Source organism: Punica granatum, chromosome 3, assembly GCF_007655135.1.
Source record: "Punica granatum isolate Tunisia-2019 chromosome 3, ASM765513v2, whole genome shotgun sequence".
In the NCBI taxonomy this organism is placed as follows: Eukaryota; Viridiplantae; Streptophyta; class Magnoliopsida; order Myrtales; family Lythraceae; genus Punica; species Punica granatum.
Genome location: NC_045129.1, coordinates 27,718,139 through 27,735,450, shown reverse-complemented (window position 1 = coordinate 27,735,450; position 17,312 = coordinate 27,718,139).

Sequence of the window (17,312 nt, the reverse complement as noted above, 5' to 3'; positions counted from 1 at the left end):
TTAGCCAATTCTCGGATTTGTTCGAGTTGGATGCCAATTTCCTAGGAATTCGAAGAATCAATAGGGATTGAAGGTCATAGTTCCGGTATTCTGCAGAATCAACGGGTCTGTAACGAGTTACTTGCGTGTACGCTGCTTCAGTTGGTATCAAAGCCGCGTTCGCTCTTGGATTAGCGATGCTGCCCTAAAAAATGGCTAATCAACATCGTGTTGCAGAGGAGGACGAACTGGATCGGAGGATTGAGCAGATCATTGATACCCGGCTGGTGGTGGCGCTGGAGCGTAGGCCGAACGTGGTTGTGGATCGCCTAGCTGAGAGGATGGGAGCGCTGATGGAAGCTCGGCAAGTGGTCGACCCGAGGCGCGGCCGAGTCCCTAATTCGACTGCAGACTTGGAAGATGTCGAGTATGATTCATATTTTGAAGGGGACGCAACTTTGTTTTCCGAAGAGGATATGTCTGATGACTCTTTTTTGTAGCGGGAGGCGATGGAGAGCCCGAGTTCGATGAGGAGGAGGGGGATGATGAGGGAGATAACATGGGTTGTGATGAGAACCGAAAATTCGATGAATTTGAGGGGAATGATGTGGGTCTCTTTGCTTCTGCTGAGTATGATGAGGACGATAAGGAGGCTGATGCGGTCTAGGAGACCATCGACAAGTGGAGGGAGGCGAGGATGAAGCAGGAAATTGAGAAGTACCGTGCCTCGAATCAATAGAAGAGGACGAGAATGTCAGAAATCTCTATCGAACCAATCACTGCAACAGAGTATTTTGAGTCAGGATTTTTTCCAATCATCCATTCTGGAGCATGGGCTGACATCAGTTTCCGGTCAAGTATGGAAGATGTGTATGTTTGTGTGGATAATTTTGCGCATGATTATGGATTCGAGAATTTAAACGGTGGGCCTAATGCCTTCTATGATTGATACCTCAATGGGCAACTAAACGCAATTTTATTTCTTGGATGTAATTTTATCTCTGGACTCTTACGGCGAATTCGAGGGCGAATTCTCTCCACTCAAGGGAGAATGATGCGACAGAAGATGAGCTGGCAAATTGGTACATTGAGAAAAATAGGTTCTGATAACCCTGTCTCAAGGGAAACGGTCTCCGAAGAACAACTCACGGCATTTGGCAGTGAAAAGACAAGATTTAAGCCGAATTCCATCGTTTAGGGCCTCAAACGGGCATTTTTATGTTATTTTGGCGTTTTTGTAATTTTAGAAAAAGTTTGTGTTTCGTGCAATTTAGGCGTTTTTAATTCTATTTAAGCATTTTCAAACCCTAGGATTAAGGGAGTTGTTTTTGGATTATCAATAAAAATTGGAGCTTTCGTGCTTTTTGCCCAATTATCGGATTTGTTCGAGTTGGATGCCAATTTCCTAAGAATTCGAAGAATCAATAGGGATTGAAGGTCGTAGTTCCGGTATTCTGCGGAATCAACGGGTCTGCGATAGGTTACTCACGTGTACACTGCGTCACTGTTGCTTCAGCTTGTAAAGGAGATCATCCAACATCAGATGGGGAAAACTAGGAATGCAAGATGGGTTGATTCGTTGAGTGTATGGTGCCTGTGAGACATCTTTTGTTCGTGGTCGAAGCAGCGTCTGTGTGGATGTGTGTCCCCAATCCTGTGTTGCTTGAGGTGTCATTTTGCTGCTGGTCCATGTGGTGCATAAGCTGCTATTCACTGGTTCATTGAGTGCAGGAGCTACTAGAAGCATCAGCTCGCTGTGTTGGTCCAATGAAAGGCTCGAGGCGCGGCAGCGAAACTTGCTTGTTGTTGTGCTCCTTGTAAGCTCTTTTTGATTCGTTGGGTGAAATCTGAGGTATCAACAATTTTGCCTTCATATCGGTGTCCCACGATAGGCAAAGGCCGCCTACAGAGTAAAGATGCCATCGAAGTTGCATCATTGAGATATTTTATTGCATTGAGCGGTCTAAAAAGTGCTCCATGATCCTGAGAATTCCTGGGAGTGACCGAGTCCGACCTCGGGTGTTAACATTTCGCGTGATGAGTCGGCGGCTTAGGAACCTCGCTGGAAAGGCCCTTTTTTTTTCCACTCGAGAGTCACTTGTAAGGTAAAGATGATTTATGGAGAGCAGTCTAAAGAGTGCTCCATGTTCCTGAGAATCCCTGGGACTCATTGGGTCTGACCTCGGGTGTTCATAATTCTCTTGATTAGTCTGCGGCTCGAGAGGCTTGCTGAAAGCCATCTACAATTATTCGAAAGTCCTCCCGGTCAAGCAAATAATTTACGAAATACGCTCAAAGGGGCTCTCATCGTTTTGGCACCATGATGGATTTTTCAAAGCCCAATATTGGATATTTTTAGATGGTGATCGAGAGACCTTGGAGGCTTGTTGGAAGCCGCTTGCGATTACTCGAGAGCACTACAACTCAACCAGATGATTTACAGAATGTGCTCAAAGCAGCTCCTCATCAGTTTGGCACCATGAGGGATCTTCAGAGCCCAATATTGCATATCTTCATATGGCTCGGTGATCGAGTGATGAATAGTGCTATTGGAGTCCACTTCTATACGCCCGAGCTTGCATTGTTTGGACTCTTCGATTACTCTTTGGGATCAATGAAAGAACCCTGAGGCCTTCTACATTGCTATGCTCGGGGGTCGTCTGGTTGACCCTATCGACCCGGCTATGAATAGTAATCTAGGGTTCGCCAAGTCACTTTCTGCTAGAGTTCTGGAGGATCATAGCTGGGAGCCCTGTTGATGGCCCTTAATAACCGGTGGACCAAAATGGAGTGCTGACGGATAGTAAGTCATTTCGTTTAAATTTTGCACCCCCATAAGTAAGAGTTGCATCGTTGTTGCGCTATCTTGATGACTTTCTTGGGCAAAATAAATGTATGGCACCAAAAGTTAGGTAATGTTTGTTTAGACTTATTACTAAGTGCTGAGAATTTAAGATATTAATGACATAAGTGCTTAATTGATTAAATAAAAATTATTTGGTTGAGCAAAAATTGTAAGGGCCAAAAACATGAAGTTATTTGGAAATATATTCAAATGATGCCTAACATTTTAATTTCTTTTCACTTTGACCCCATTTATATTTTTAAAAAATAGAAAATTTTGAAGATTTTTTTTTTAAAGAAGAAATGGAGACACATGCCCAATTTGAAGGGAGAGGGGCAGTGGTGGCAGCCCTAATTTTGGCTACCACCACCACGAAGGAGGTCTGAGGCGAGCACCGCGACCATTAGCGACCCAGTTTGAGCTTTGCTAATCGGGATCAAGGCGGCCACTGCCCCAAGCCTGTCTGTTTGTCTCTCTCTCTCTCGATAAAAGGCAAGAGATCAAAGTGGTGGGGGCTATCGCTGGCTCCCCTCCCTCTCCCTTTGAAATCGAAGAGAGAGAGAAAGAGGGAGATTTGGGGTAATGGTGGTCCAGATCCTTGCCACCATCGCCCAGACAAAGTTATCGACGACCTCTTTACTCACTAAGGACCTCATTAGTGCGCTTCTCCCCCTCCAAATGCCCTTCTCCTTTCCCTCACACTCCATCGATCCAACCTCGTGTACTCTCACCCCCCTCACCCCTCACCCAAACATTCCCCCCCAGGCAAAACAAAAAGCCCTCTGTGTGCGGGTAGAGCCATTTTGCAACTTTGAAAACATCAGGGACACCACTGCAGATATTACGAAAAGTCTAGGGTTGCTGAGCAAGTAAATAGAAAATTAAGTGGATATGGCATTACTTAATCATTCATAAGTCAAGTCAATTTTTCCTTTGCATTAGCAAACAAGTTGAATCCCATTAGTGCTGAAATTTTAATTTTAGCGCTTAATTTGGATAATCAAACACATGCTTATCCATTCTAAAATGCACAAAATTAATAAGCCGTAGTCTCCCTATATAAGAAAGACATCGAGAACTCCTACTCTTGATTTTACTTGTGATCCTATCAGTTAGACTTTTGCAATCTTTCGTTGCTAGAAATCAAACGCAAAGCCAAGTACCTGATGTAGGAAGATAACCAGCTTGAAACCATAAAGCTATGTTTGATTGTCGGGTTAGGGATGGGGATAGGGATGGGATGAAATAGGATTTTAAATCCCATGTGGTTATAATGTCTACATCAAATGTTGGAGGTATATTTTGGTTTAGAATTAGGATATTAAGGTGAAATGACCAACATGTCTCGTAAAATAAATATTTTAAGTTTTAAAAATAAAATAAATTCTTAGAATGAAAATTTTAATTAAAAATTAAAAAAATGGGGCAAGAATGCAAAAGAATAAACCGGAGGGAGGAACAGTGGTGGCAGGCTGGCAGCCCAACATCGACACCACCACCTCTGCAAAGTCGCCGGTGGCCTCAAAGGTCACTAGAGACCTTGTCTGGCTAGTAAGGGCCAGCGTCTGGTTGCCATCACCCGGAATTTCGCGAAAACACAAAGAGAGGGAGGGAGAAGCAATCGAGGTTGTGGTGGCCTGACGCCGGCCACCACCGTTCCAATCGAGGTAGCTAGTGACTTATAGGATAGCCGATGATCTCAATTGGGGCGGTGGTAGTCGGCGTCGAGCCACTACAGTCTCAATTGCCTCTCCCTCCCTCTCTTTGTATTTTTAAGAAATTTCGAGTGGTAGCAGCCCGATACCGGCCCTCATCGCCTAGGCAAGGTCGCTAGCGACTTCGTCGACTGGTGGTGGTCGGCATTGGGCTGCCACTGCAACCCTTCTCTGTTATCCATTGCATTTGCTCGAATAAAATGTTCCAAAAAATTTGGAGGTAGACGAAGGGCATTTTCATCCCTACACTTAAATAATAATCCCAATAGAGCTTTACCCCTTACTGGGCTGACCCGGTTCGACTGAATTAGTCGGGGCCAAATTGAACTTCTGGACATTGGGTTAGCACAGAAAAAAAAAATCCCAATATGTCTTTATCGCATCCCCTCAATGGGATAATTTTCTTAATACTTTATCATACCTTACACCAAACTCAATCCTAATCCAAGTCTGTCCAAACATAAGATAATTAAGGATTTTTAAAATCATGTCCCAGCTCTTATCCCCACCTCCAAACATGGACTAATAGTTTGAAATATCCTGTACGTGAACTTCATTTAAACCAGCACTGAAGATATTTTTTCAATATTCGACTTCAAACCGAAAGCTTATAGGAGTCGCGAAGTACTTCCATCACAACGCACATGGAACGGAGTTTTCCATCAGCGAAAAACCATTAAGTAATCAGCAAAAAGGAAGGTGATTCATACCTTTGCAACAAAGGGAAACCCCATATTACCATCAGCGGCATCTAAGGCTTGTCCAGAAGTTAGGAGAAAACCTCCATAGTTAGGACCATCGGGCAGTGAATAAATAACCCACATCGTGTATCTAACAAGGTAACCTTTTTGATTAAACGATTGTAACACCTCAAAATCCCATATGATATCAGCGCATAGGTTCGACACATCGTGCACGTGTTTGCTCCCATTTAATTAAATTTAACGCGATAGGCTTTCAGAACTATTTTTATCTACTCGTGAGAGGAGTATTAAGTGATAAATAAATAAATCACACTGCATCTAATAAAGTCAAACTTTTAAATTAAACAGCATGTCATACCTCAAAGTCCCACGAGGACAAAATATATCTGCCCTTCCAATTTGTTTCTGTTTCATTTATTATCCCATAAAAGCCTTTTTAAGTGTTGCCTGATAAGAACCCATTAAGATCCACATGAACCTATAAATTTACATGTTGGCAATTAGAGGAACCCGTTCAAATGGCATGCATTCTCCGGGAAAAAATTGAAATAGATAATGCAATGTATTTAATTTCCTAGTTTCGCAGAAGTTCTGTACATTTTGATGTTTTTCATATATACATAAAGGTACACTCAAATATTTAACTAAAAATTTAATTAAAGTTTCCTCGAAATTCATGTAATTTATAAATATTATGAGTAAAGACTCATCGAAAACTGTTACTTCTAATATATGAAATTTATAAAGAATATAAAGTGATTTGCCCCAACGAATTTCTCAACATACGGGCAACTTACTCGTGTAATATGTGAATATCCAGCCACTTTAATCCCATTCCAATTCTAAGTAATTTACTTGGTTGCATGATCTGAATTCGCTTTTAAAATTATTGCGCTTTAGGACCTTGATGATATGAAGGGCCAATTAAAATAGATTAAGTGCAATGTCTTCCACTTCTTGTCTGTATATACTTTGATATCTTCTACTGCGTGTAACATGAAGATGGTGCTTGATTGAGTCCTTTTCTAGATAAGTCTTGAATGAGTCCTTATCTACGGCCTAAGAATATAAAACCTATATATAATTAGAGGAGAATATTACTGTAGGGAGTCATTAAAATACCGCCATTAGATTTACCTTCAATCCACTTTCCTTATTATTGTTCGAGACCCACCTTTGGCAAGTTTTGATATATTCCTCTGTTATTACTTATTTGATTCGCTTATCCGCGCTATATGTAGATTCAGTTATTTACTTTCATCAGTATAACGTCTCTGGAAATAAAATCAATTGTTGCTTTTTTTGTTTGGGTAGAGAAATCAATTGCTGCAGCAAATAAATTTTTTTAGTTGATTTTTGACGTTTTAGCATCTTCTTCAGCATCCATATGTCATTATATAGGAAAATTGATGCCACAGAGATATTTTTTAGTTCGTATATGGAAGACCAAAATTTGAGAAAATTGATGCCACATAGATATTTTTATTAATTTACGGTTGGCAGGTTTAATTTAGTTTGAATTAATTATGATGTTTTGGTCAAAACAAAAAGCTAATTCTGATGTCGACATGGGAAAGGTCAAGTCTTTATGAAGAACTTCTCTTTAACAGGTAATGGTAGGATTCATTTAATCTTTCACCAATGGAGACAAAACTTATGTAGTCTATATATCTAAGGTCAATTACACTGATGATCCAAAAAGTTTTAATAATGTATCAAGTTGGTCTAAAATTCTTTTTTTTGCTACTTGATAGTATAAAATGTTTCAAAGTTGTAACATGATAGTACAAACCGTCATCTCACCATTGACGCTGTCAAGCCGTCCTTTACAAGACTGTAAATTTTACACCATCATGTAACTTACGTAAAACATTTTGTACTATTAAGTTACAATTTCAAAAAAATTTGCACTATCATGTAACGTCTCACAAAAATCGGTTTTGTACCATCAACGTCGGCTTGATGACGTCAATGGCGAGATAACGGTTTGTACTATCATGTTACAACTTTGAAACATTTTGTACCATCAAGTAGCAAAAAAAAAATTTTGAACCAACCTGATACATTATTAAAACTTTTTGGACCATTTGTATAATTTATCTATATATATGTATATGTATACATGTATATATATATATATATATATATATATTGGAATTTTCCAAGAGGACATGGTTCCCCATGACCTTGCATCCTTAGCCGTTGCATGGGTGAATGGGACACGGGGCCCACAAGCCACACACGGTTGGAACACTGGGATTATGGTGACCCCGTGTCACTGTAGCACCTCCAGTAATAGTCAGAGGCTATCATGTATGTACATTTAGCAAAAATAGAAGCTTCTCTAGCATTTATAAAGGTTCACGTTAACTAATAAAATGCATTTATTACCTATTGAGATTGATATAACTTATAGTGGCATAAATATTCAATATAATAATTACAAAGAAATTAATTATTAAAAAAATCATAAATTCAAATAATTTGAATATACTTTACAAATTTATATATGTAAAAAAATCTAATTTTAACTTATTAAATTAGAGTAAAATATTACAAATTTAAGTTAAAACCCAAAATAAACATAAATATTCATTATTATAATTAATAAGAAACTAATTATTAAAAAATCGTGAATTTTGAAATAATTTAAAATCATATACTTTACTATTTTATGCATATAAAAGATATATCGAATTTTAATTCAGTATATTAGAGTGTGAAATAATTTACATTAGGTTAAAACTCAATATAAACAAAAATATTCGATATTATGTTTAAAAAAAACTAAATACTCTAAAATTGTAATTTTAAAATAATTTAACGTTATATGCTTTACTATTTTATGTATGTAAAAATAGATCGATTTTAACTTAGTATATTAAAGCCAAATGGTTTACAAATTTAAGTTAAAACTTAAAAAAAACATGAATATTCAATATTATAATTAAAAAGAAACTAATTATTCAAAAATTATGCGTTTAGAAATATGAAGTTATATACTTTAATATCTTACGTATGTAAAAATATATCAAATTTTAAAGTTAAAATAAACATAAGTATTCCCATCATAGTTAGAAAAGAAACTAATTATTGAAAAATCATGAATTTCGAAATAACTTAAAGTTATATACTTTAGGTGTTTTTATTTAAAATGGCCTATGGTTTGTCCGTTTTGTCAAATCTATCATATGCTTTTTTTTGGTCAAATCTATCCCATGGTTTACTTTTTGCATCAAATCTATCCCGGCATTATCTTTTCCGTCAACATCTAACGGTCGTGCTGATGTGGCACGTGGAGAGATAGTGGGCCACACTTGCCACGTAGGCGCCACGTCAGCACGGCCGTTAGATGTCGACGAAAAAGATAACGCCGGGATAGATTTGATGCAAAAAGTAAACCATGGGATAGATTTGACAAAAAAAATATAGGATAGATTTGACAAAACGGGCAAACCATGGGCCAATTTAGGTAAATACCCCTATACTTTACTATGTTATATATGTAAGAATATACCGAATTTTAACTTAAATGTGTTTATCTTAATATAAGTGCTTAAAATTAGTTATAAGGAAAAATGAATAGGAGAAAGTGGAAAAGATAAGAGATGAGGATTTAAGAGCATTTACAATAGGAGGCACCCATTGTAGTGCCAAAAGGGGTCACTAGTTGCCACGCTGGCGCCACGTCAAAAAGCAAGGTTTTCACCCCATAGATGCACTCCAAGCTCCAATGATCAATTTGTTTAAATTTTGGGAGATATTGCTATTGCAATTACAAAAGATCGAGTATAAAGGTTATTTACCTTTTTAACAAGTGCATTTCTCGATACTCGAACTTGTGTTCCTTTCTTTATGGGGGTTGGAGTTGGTTATCACTCAACCAACACTTTGTTGGTCTCCAAGCTCCAATGGTAAACACTCAATTTGGGTATCCAGCGGGCTCCACATACCCCCTCTCTTTGTGTTTTAAACGGTTATCTCCCTTGTCTTTTTAAAGAAAAATGAGTGCACTACCACTGTCACCCTCTACTTTTCAAACTACCACTACTTTTACCCCTGAGACATTTTTGCCACTAATCTGCCCTAAATGTTTACAATCCGTCTAAGAATCTTGCCCCTCTGTTAGCTCTCATAATGAAAATGTTAACTGGCATCCTACATCGACATAACGACATTAAAAAGATAAATTTTTAATGCCAAACACATGACTGCTTTGTACGGTGCTGTTTGGCCCTCTTTCGACACCCTCAAATGAAGTCATTCGACGTTGTTTTCATTCCTTTTTAATTGGGAAACCAACTAGGCAAAGGGAGGAGGCAGATTGGAGGAGCTCATGTGCCAACCATTGCCACCTCTTTCCTTCCTTCCCTACTGATTAACTCTCTCTTTGCTTCTAATGGTGACAACTACTCCGTCTTCCTTCTCTTCCACCACTAACATTGTTGCGATAAAAATCGTCAATTCATACAAGTGCACATATCACCTCAAGTAATATATGAGAGTAAGAGTATTGTCCCACATAGACTAATTAAGACCTCACTAAGTACCAAAACCATCACAACTAGCTTTTATTCAGATGTTCCATTTCAGAAAAGTGGTTAAAACTAAACTAAGGCAACAAAATAAACACAAGTGAAATCAATGGAGATGAACCTAGAACTTTCAATTTCCCCTAGTACGTTATGTAAAATCAATCATTCTCTCTCTATTCTATCAAATTCACGGACTACTAACCTAGGGTTCTATTATCTTTCTACCCCTCTTCTTAGCGTTGCGGAAAAGTACTGCTTGTATAGAATTAACTACTTTATTCCTACGCAATTAATAAGCGAGAACCCATTAATCATCAACCTCAATTGGCTACCTAAGGTGGTCAGGTATATTCTCATTCCTCACACGAATTAGTCAGTTTTCCAACTCAAACTAAATTTAGGCTATCCTCTCCACGACTTAACCTAGAATCCTCCTCTAAGCTCATCTATATTTTCTGATCAATTCAACTAGTGCCCAATCAATTGAAAGCATTATGATCGAGATAAGGATAAGCAATTCAATTGAACTCAATATAAATAGAGAAGAGAATTCACAATTTCTATATAAACATACTAGGTTCCATTGAAGCCCTAGAAAGGGGAGTTTAGCTCATGATCGATACTGTAAACATCAAATCTCTAGATGAAAACATAAACATGATAACAAGAATCGGAAGAAAAACGAGAAAGAATGATGTAGGCGGTTCTTCAACTTGAGCCACGGTCATCACGATCTCAATCTCCACCTCCACTTGCTCCCCATGATTATGCTTTCTCCTATACCTCTTTGTTCTAAACGTCTCCCCTTTTCTTCCCCTTAAACAAATGTGACTAACCTAGAAAAAGTTCCCAAATCTCTCCCCAAATCAAGAGATATTCTTTCTTAAATTGAACTTCTAATTCCCTATCTCTAAGATAAGAGGATATAATCTTAATTCCAAGAGTATTATCACCAAGAAAATAAAAATAATTCCCTCCTAATTTCTCTCTCTAAGCATGCTCGAGACTCACGCAAAAGATCGAGATAAACTGAAGTCGGCCATATGAACTGATCAGCGACGATCGTAACCTCCAAGCCTCGCGGTCATGACCACAACTTCTTTGTACTTTCAGCTCTTCATGACGATCACAACCCCCTATGTTGACGGTCACGACTCTTTGCTCTCTATAAAATTGCATCGTATCACGAACTTCTTCGAGCCATGTCTTTATGGTTCAACCTCCAATTCATGTACCGCTCGAACCTTGACAATCCCAATTAAACAAGCTTTCATTCATATGCATTTGGCACCACAATTAGCATATTAAACCTGCCCAAATATCAAGAAATTAGAGGCTGCAAAAAGCTTGATCCATGAACTAACTCCTAAAACAACTAAAAACAAACCAAAAAGTACGTAAGTCTCTAAAACCCTATCAAAATGGAACGTAATGTCGATTATACCATAAACCTACTCAAACCTAACCTATACTTGAGATCTAACTTCAAATAAGTTCATAATAGGTACCAAATAACTTTATTTTCATAAAGTTAACAAACATCATGCTCTCGATCTTTGTGAAGAGGAGCGTCTCCCTCGATCTCTTCCGCCCGCTCCACCAGTACATCTCTTTCACCTACTCCGAGCACGAGGCCCAGAACCTCTTGGTCCTAAGGGAGCTTCGCTTCGATCTCCAGAACTCCGCTAAGCAGCCCTCCCATGCCGGTCGCTGTGACCTCCTCTAGTTTACTTTCGTGCCTTCTGCATTATCGAGACTCGATTAACCATTTCCCCCGACCATGACCACATCAACTTCATCACTATCACCTAGCATGACACCTTCAAGCATAAGCATAAGGCTTCCCAGTGGAACATCCACCTCGAGAAAGTGACCGTCCTCTTCAATCTCAAAGCTATATAGCCAAATCAAGCATAGCTATGATCACTGCACAATGGAAGAGTAGTGCCAGGTCGTGCAGACCTTTATAACTGCATATGGGGCTTTCCCTTCCCTTGGCCCTTCCCTTCCCTCTGCGTTTTTGGCAGACCGTAAGGGCCGTGGCCGGTGGAGGAGCCCCTTGCAGTCTGCCCCCTTCCCTTTACCCTGTCAGTATCTCGAGAAAGAAAAAGAAATGGAATTTTAAAAGTCGTTTGATAAACTATAATTAAAATAATATATTTTTAGCACCGTTTCATTGCCACGTCACCTTTTCATCAAAAGAGTTAATAGAAGGACAAAAGTGGTATACAAAAGAGAAACATTTAAGGGAGATTGGTGGCAAAAATGTCTTGGGGCAAAAGTGGAGGCATTTTGAAAAATTGAGGGTGAAAGTGGTAGTGCACTCAAGGAAAAAGAAAGAGTCTAAAGTAGTTAGTCCCTTGGCCCGGGGCGCCACATGTCCAACTACTATTGGATGGGTCCCAGTCTGGCTGAGTCCCTGGACAGAAGGACCAGTCCCAGGGCCGAGGCTTCCTCTAATGGGGGAAAGTTTGAAGCCAAACCTCTCCTTACCACATGGGTAAGAGTCCCGAGAAGACCCTCCATTGGAGATGGTCTAAACTACTCAAGAATTAAGTCAAAAATCAATTAATGAATAAGTAAAAACTTTTGATTTTATGGAATAAATTATTTTCACTTATTGGTATCCTAAACCCGTCGGAAATATCTTGACATCCTTGTCATTCTTCCCTTTTTCTTATAAAAATATTTTCTTAACTAATTAAGTGCTTAATTTTTAGGTGCATAATTTATCAAACGCCACCTTAGTGTATGTTTGATAATAATAATTAAGGGTAGAAATTAAATTTTCAGCACTTAATTAGATTCAACTTGTTTATTTAATACAATAAAAAAATGAGATAACTTAACAAACTTAAGTAAAAAAACACTTAATCAACACTTAATTTTTAAGTAGAAGTAGTGTTTGGTGAGTTGATTAAGGTTGAAAACGTGATTTTCTCCAGCTTGTTAATAGATGCTTACGAAAACTTGCTTTCGCTTGTTTTCTATTTCAATATTAATTTTAATTTCAACAATTTTAAATTATTATCTCCTAAACACTTAAAGTAATTTTGAAATCATCACTTATTTTTCAGCACTTTTACATCGGTAGCAATACTGACAAACCAAGCCTTGATAATTCAGATATTTTAATCTGATTCGCTTAGCTACCCCAATTTTTTAGTATTTGCAGTGGTGTCCCCGATATTTTTGAAAATCGCAACCCATTTGCACATAATGCTAGAGAGATAGGGTTTTAGGGGGCAATGGCGGCTATATGAGAGGAGGCGGTGGTAGCTCCAATCTCGGCCACCACTGCTCAGGCGAGGTCATCGGCGACTTTTGGTTTGGCTGGTGGCCTCACCTTGGCAGCGGTGGCTCCAGACAAATTATGGATGTTCATGGGTTTCTATAAACGGGTTTTGACCTTTACCAGATCCTAGCGGGTAGTTAAAGGGTTTCACCCGTTGGGTCACAAGAAGTGTTTAGGGATTCTTCATTAAAACCCTGAAGGTTTGGGAAGAGTTTGATATTTTATATCAAAACCCGTTCCAAACTCATTAAGGTATAATTACTAAAATTTCCCCATTCATCTATTAATTTTACAAAATAATCTTCCTTTAGTGTTCACCCATCACCCTCACCCTTGACATATTCTAGTCGTGCCTATCATCTCCGCCCCCCCTCTCTCTGCTATTCCAGTCCCTCCTCATCGGTCAAGTACCAATCTTCTCGAGCTATCACACAATTCAACCGAAATCTATTGTTTCCTCCTCATTGTATTGGTAAAAATCGATGTCATTGAACTCTTTCGAGAGTGATATTAATTTAATGGATGCTTATATTCTTGAAACTTGTTTGATATAATATTTGATTTGTTGTCGCTGCTATTTCGATTTTCTTATAATAGTTAAGAGTGTGTTTGCAGGTAAAAGACGAGTTTCCAGTAGGAACCCGTTAAGTTAGTGGGAATGGTTTGGGAATTTTACTCTAAATTCTTAACATTTTTTAGAAGAGTTTGGAGACCGACCCTTTCTAAAGAGTTTGGATTTGGGAAGGATCCAGCCCGTCCCAAGCCCTGCCTATGAACATCTCTGAGTCAAATTATAAGGTTTTGCACTTAAAATTAAATATTATCAAAAATCAAAATAAAATGTGGCCACTGACTTCGTTCTTTTTTTTTTCTTTTCTTTTTTCTGCATTTAAAATTTTATTTTTTCTATGATTTAAAAGTTACAATAAAATGCGAGCCAAGAGGTAAAAGAATGAAGTTAAAGTATTGGGCAATGATGTAAATATATTTCAGCCCTTATAAGGCTTACTCAACCAAACATTTTTCATTTAATCAATTAAGCCCTCATTCTATTAAAATCTTAAAATTTTGACACTTAGTTTTCACCACTTAAAATTAAGCCTAAACAAATACATGTTTAGTATATTAGAGTGAGATAATTTATAAACCTAAGTTAAAATTCAAAATAAATCATTCACATATAATTACTTGCTTGAAAATGTAAAGAGGTTTTTAGAACAGTTAATAAGATTTTCAATTTTCATGTAAAAACAAATTGCATTATTAAAATGTTAATAATATTATTTAAAATTCAAAGTAAATTAATACTTTTTGAGTTAGAAAATTTAACTTTTCTAATTAATTTATTATTATTTAGATGATGAGATATCTAGAAATCAAAGTGACTCTTACAATTATGATGTTAAAGATTCAAAAGTTCTTTATAAAACTATAAATCTAATTATTTACCTTAATTTTGATTGAAATAAACTTAGTAATTAGATTTTAGTAATTTATTTAAAAGATATATAAATTTAGTTATTTAAGTATTTTAATAAAATTAGTTCGACGGGTTGTAGTTAACAAATATTTTATGTTCAATGTTAACTTTAAAGTTATCTGTCAGCACCCTATTTCGGTTCATCGGCTCCAAAGGGACAAAATCGTCACTTTATCACCCTGTATGAGGGAAGTATTTCTAGTAAATTGTTCGAGCATTCATGGCCCTTGAAAAAATGGCATTTTTCTAATTTAACATCAATTTTATAAAATAATTTTTATGGGGTGTCTTTAAATTTTCGCGCGTCGATGTCAATTTTCAAAATCCGGGAAGAAAACTCAAGGCCAGAAATATATTTTATTGCATAACATTGATCCGTAAATTTTTCTGAATACAATGTCGGTCCCGGATCAATTTTTGGACATCCAATTACAAAGACGAAATTTTGATCTCTACGCGCATTAAATTTGAATTCTCTTTAAAAAAAAAAAGAAGAAGAAGGGTCAAGTCGGTCAAAGCCGATCAGAGTCGGTCTGACCAATAGGACGGATGGGCAGCGGTCAGAGCTGATCTGACCGACCATTGTCCATAAAAAAAATATTTATTCAGGCAGGCCGGGCAGGGTCGGGCAGCGCTCACCGGTTGCCCGTGATCCCCGCCGGCCCAGAATAGGAAAATCGCGAATATTGGTGATTTCTCCCAAAATTGGCCAAAATCTTAACGAAAAAGGGGAAGAAATTGCAATTAAATGGACAGAAAGACAATTCGGAAAAGGGAGGACGAGACCCATCAAGAGAAAACAGGAAAATTGCTCTCGTTTTGGCGAATTTTGGCAAATCGGACGAATTTGGAATCCTCGCCGGAAAACCGTAAAATTTCCCCGATCCCGACCGTTTTAACTCCGGTGAGGCCTAGATCGGCCACGGCGAAGAGTCGGCGGCGTCCAGAACCGTCACCGGTGTCCTCTCCAGCCCTCACCGCCGCATCCAGGGGTGAGAACTGCCGCCCGCAGCGTTATCGCCGCTGTCCTCGTCGATCCTGACCGCTTGTCAACTAACGGGCCTCGGCCCACTTCTTTTGCCTAGCAGGTCCGGCCTAGTCGATTCAGCCCAGGCATTCAGCCCAGTCCAATCCAATCCGAACTATCTGACGACCCGACTTGGTATCCGAACCCGTCCGGCGTTGTCCGAAATTCCAGCCCAGAACGCCGATCCGGCCCAGTCCAGCCCAAATCCATTCGCGGCCCAACACGCCAGGCGGCCCAGCGCCTAGTCCGGCCCAGCGTCTCTTCCGGGCGGTTTCTCCTACGAGCGGGTAGTCCGATCCGACCCGATTTGTTCGGCGATTATTTTATTTACAAAATCACCCCTCAACTTCCCAAACTAGGTAAATTCTCGACTTAGTGGCATGATTAGGGCTCCATTCCTGAATATTAATGCTTGCTTGATGGATATGATGTGAAATGAGCGTTCTTGGGTTGCGTGGGTGATCGAATTTGTCCCGAACTCGATTTTACGAACTTTCTGTTTTGTCAAATTTCAGTCCAAAGGATGCATTTTATTTTTTATTTTTATTTTTAGATCTACCCTGAACTCTAAAATTCTTTTCCGTCAAGCAGCAGCACAGGGCACAACGGAGAGCTCGAGACAAAGCCGAGCAGTAGCAAAATGGAGCACAACGATCAGGAATAAGCTGATAATGCACCAAGCCAGCAACTGTAATAAGCCCAACGAAACTCCAGATCATAGCATAAAGAAGTGGCCTACTAGAATAAGTAGCACACCCCAACTCAAGCACTCACATAGAATCCATAAGTTGGAGAGAAGACGTAAAGCTATTCGCCTGAGCAGTGATCGGAGAGTAATTCTAGATTATAGAAGAGAACACCAATTTGAGCTTATGGAGGTAAACAATGTCAGAGACATGCAATTGAGAATCCGGGAGAATATAAAAAAGGAACGATGAAAAGCTGCTGCAGAACCCATCAATCGAAAACGTAATCATCGACGAGAATCGAGCAGGGACTGAACACATAATCGAACGGGACAAAAGGACAATCACCTTCGTGGGGGAGGAGCCACGGGATAGAGGATTGGGGAGCTCGGCTCCTACGGCATGGGTCGGAGTAAACACGTCGGTCGGTAGGAGGGATGCATAAATAGTACATACGAGATGGCTACCTCATCTCCGTCTTCCGAGGCTACCTTGTGAAGCTCACTAGCCTCCTCCGGGCCCTCTACCACCCTGGCAGCTTCTACCTCATCCACCTCGAGCTGGGTGCCCACGAGTTGTAGCGCGTTGAGCTTGCAAGGTTCATGTCCCAGGACCCCGTCTTCGGGACCGCCGAAGAGAAATACTCAACATGGGAAAGAAAGACGAGAGAAAGAGGGAGGAAAGGGCAATGGAAGGAATGGGAGGGGATGGAAAGAATTTTTATACAAATTTCAAGAAGAAAAGGAGGGAGGAAGGGCTGAAAGTTTCAAGGGTTGGGCAGCAAAGTTCCTGCTTAGCCTTCGAATTTTTTTTAATGCATTGGCCAAAGGTTATAAAATGTCAGTTTAAATGGTTTTAGCCAACCTTTCTTATATAACGTCAGGTCAAACATTAGCTCATGTTGATCTCAAGTGACAACATGTTGTCCTATAAGGAGACAATATGTTGCCCCTTCTATTATGATTCTTAAATACAAGTGGCAATAAATTATCAGAATGTGACAATGTTTTGTCTGAGATTATTATGACATATTGTTCCCACAAATT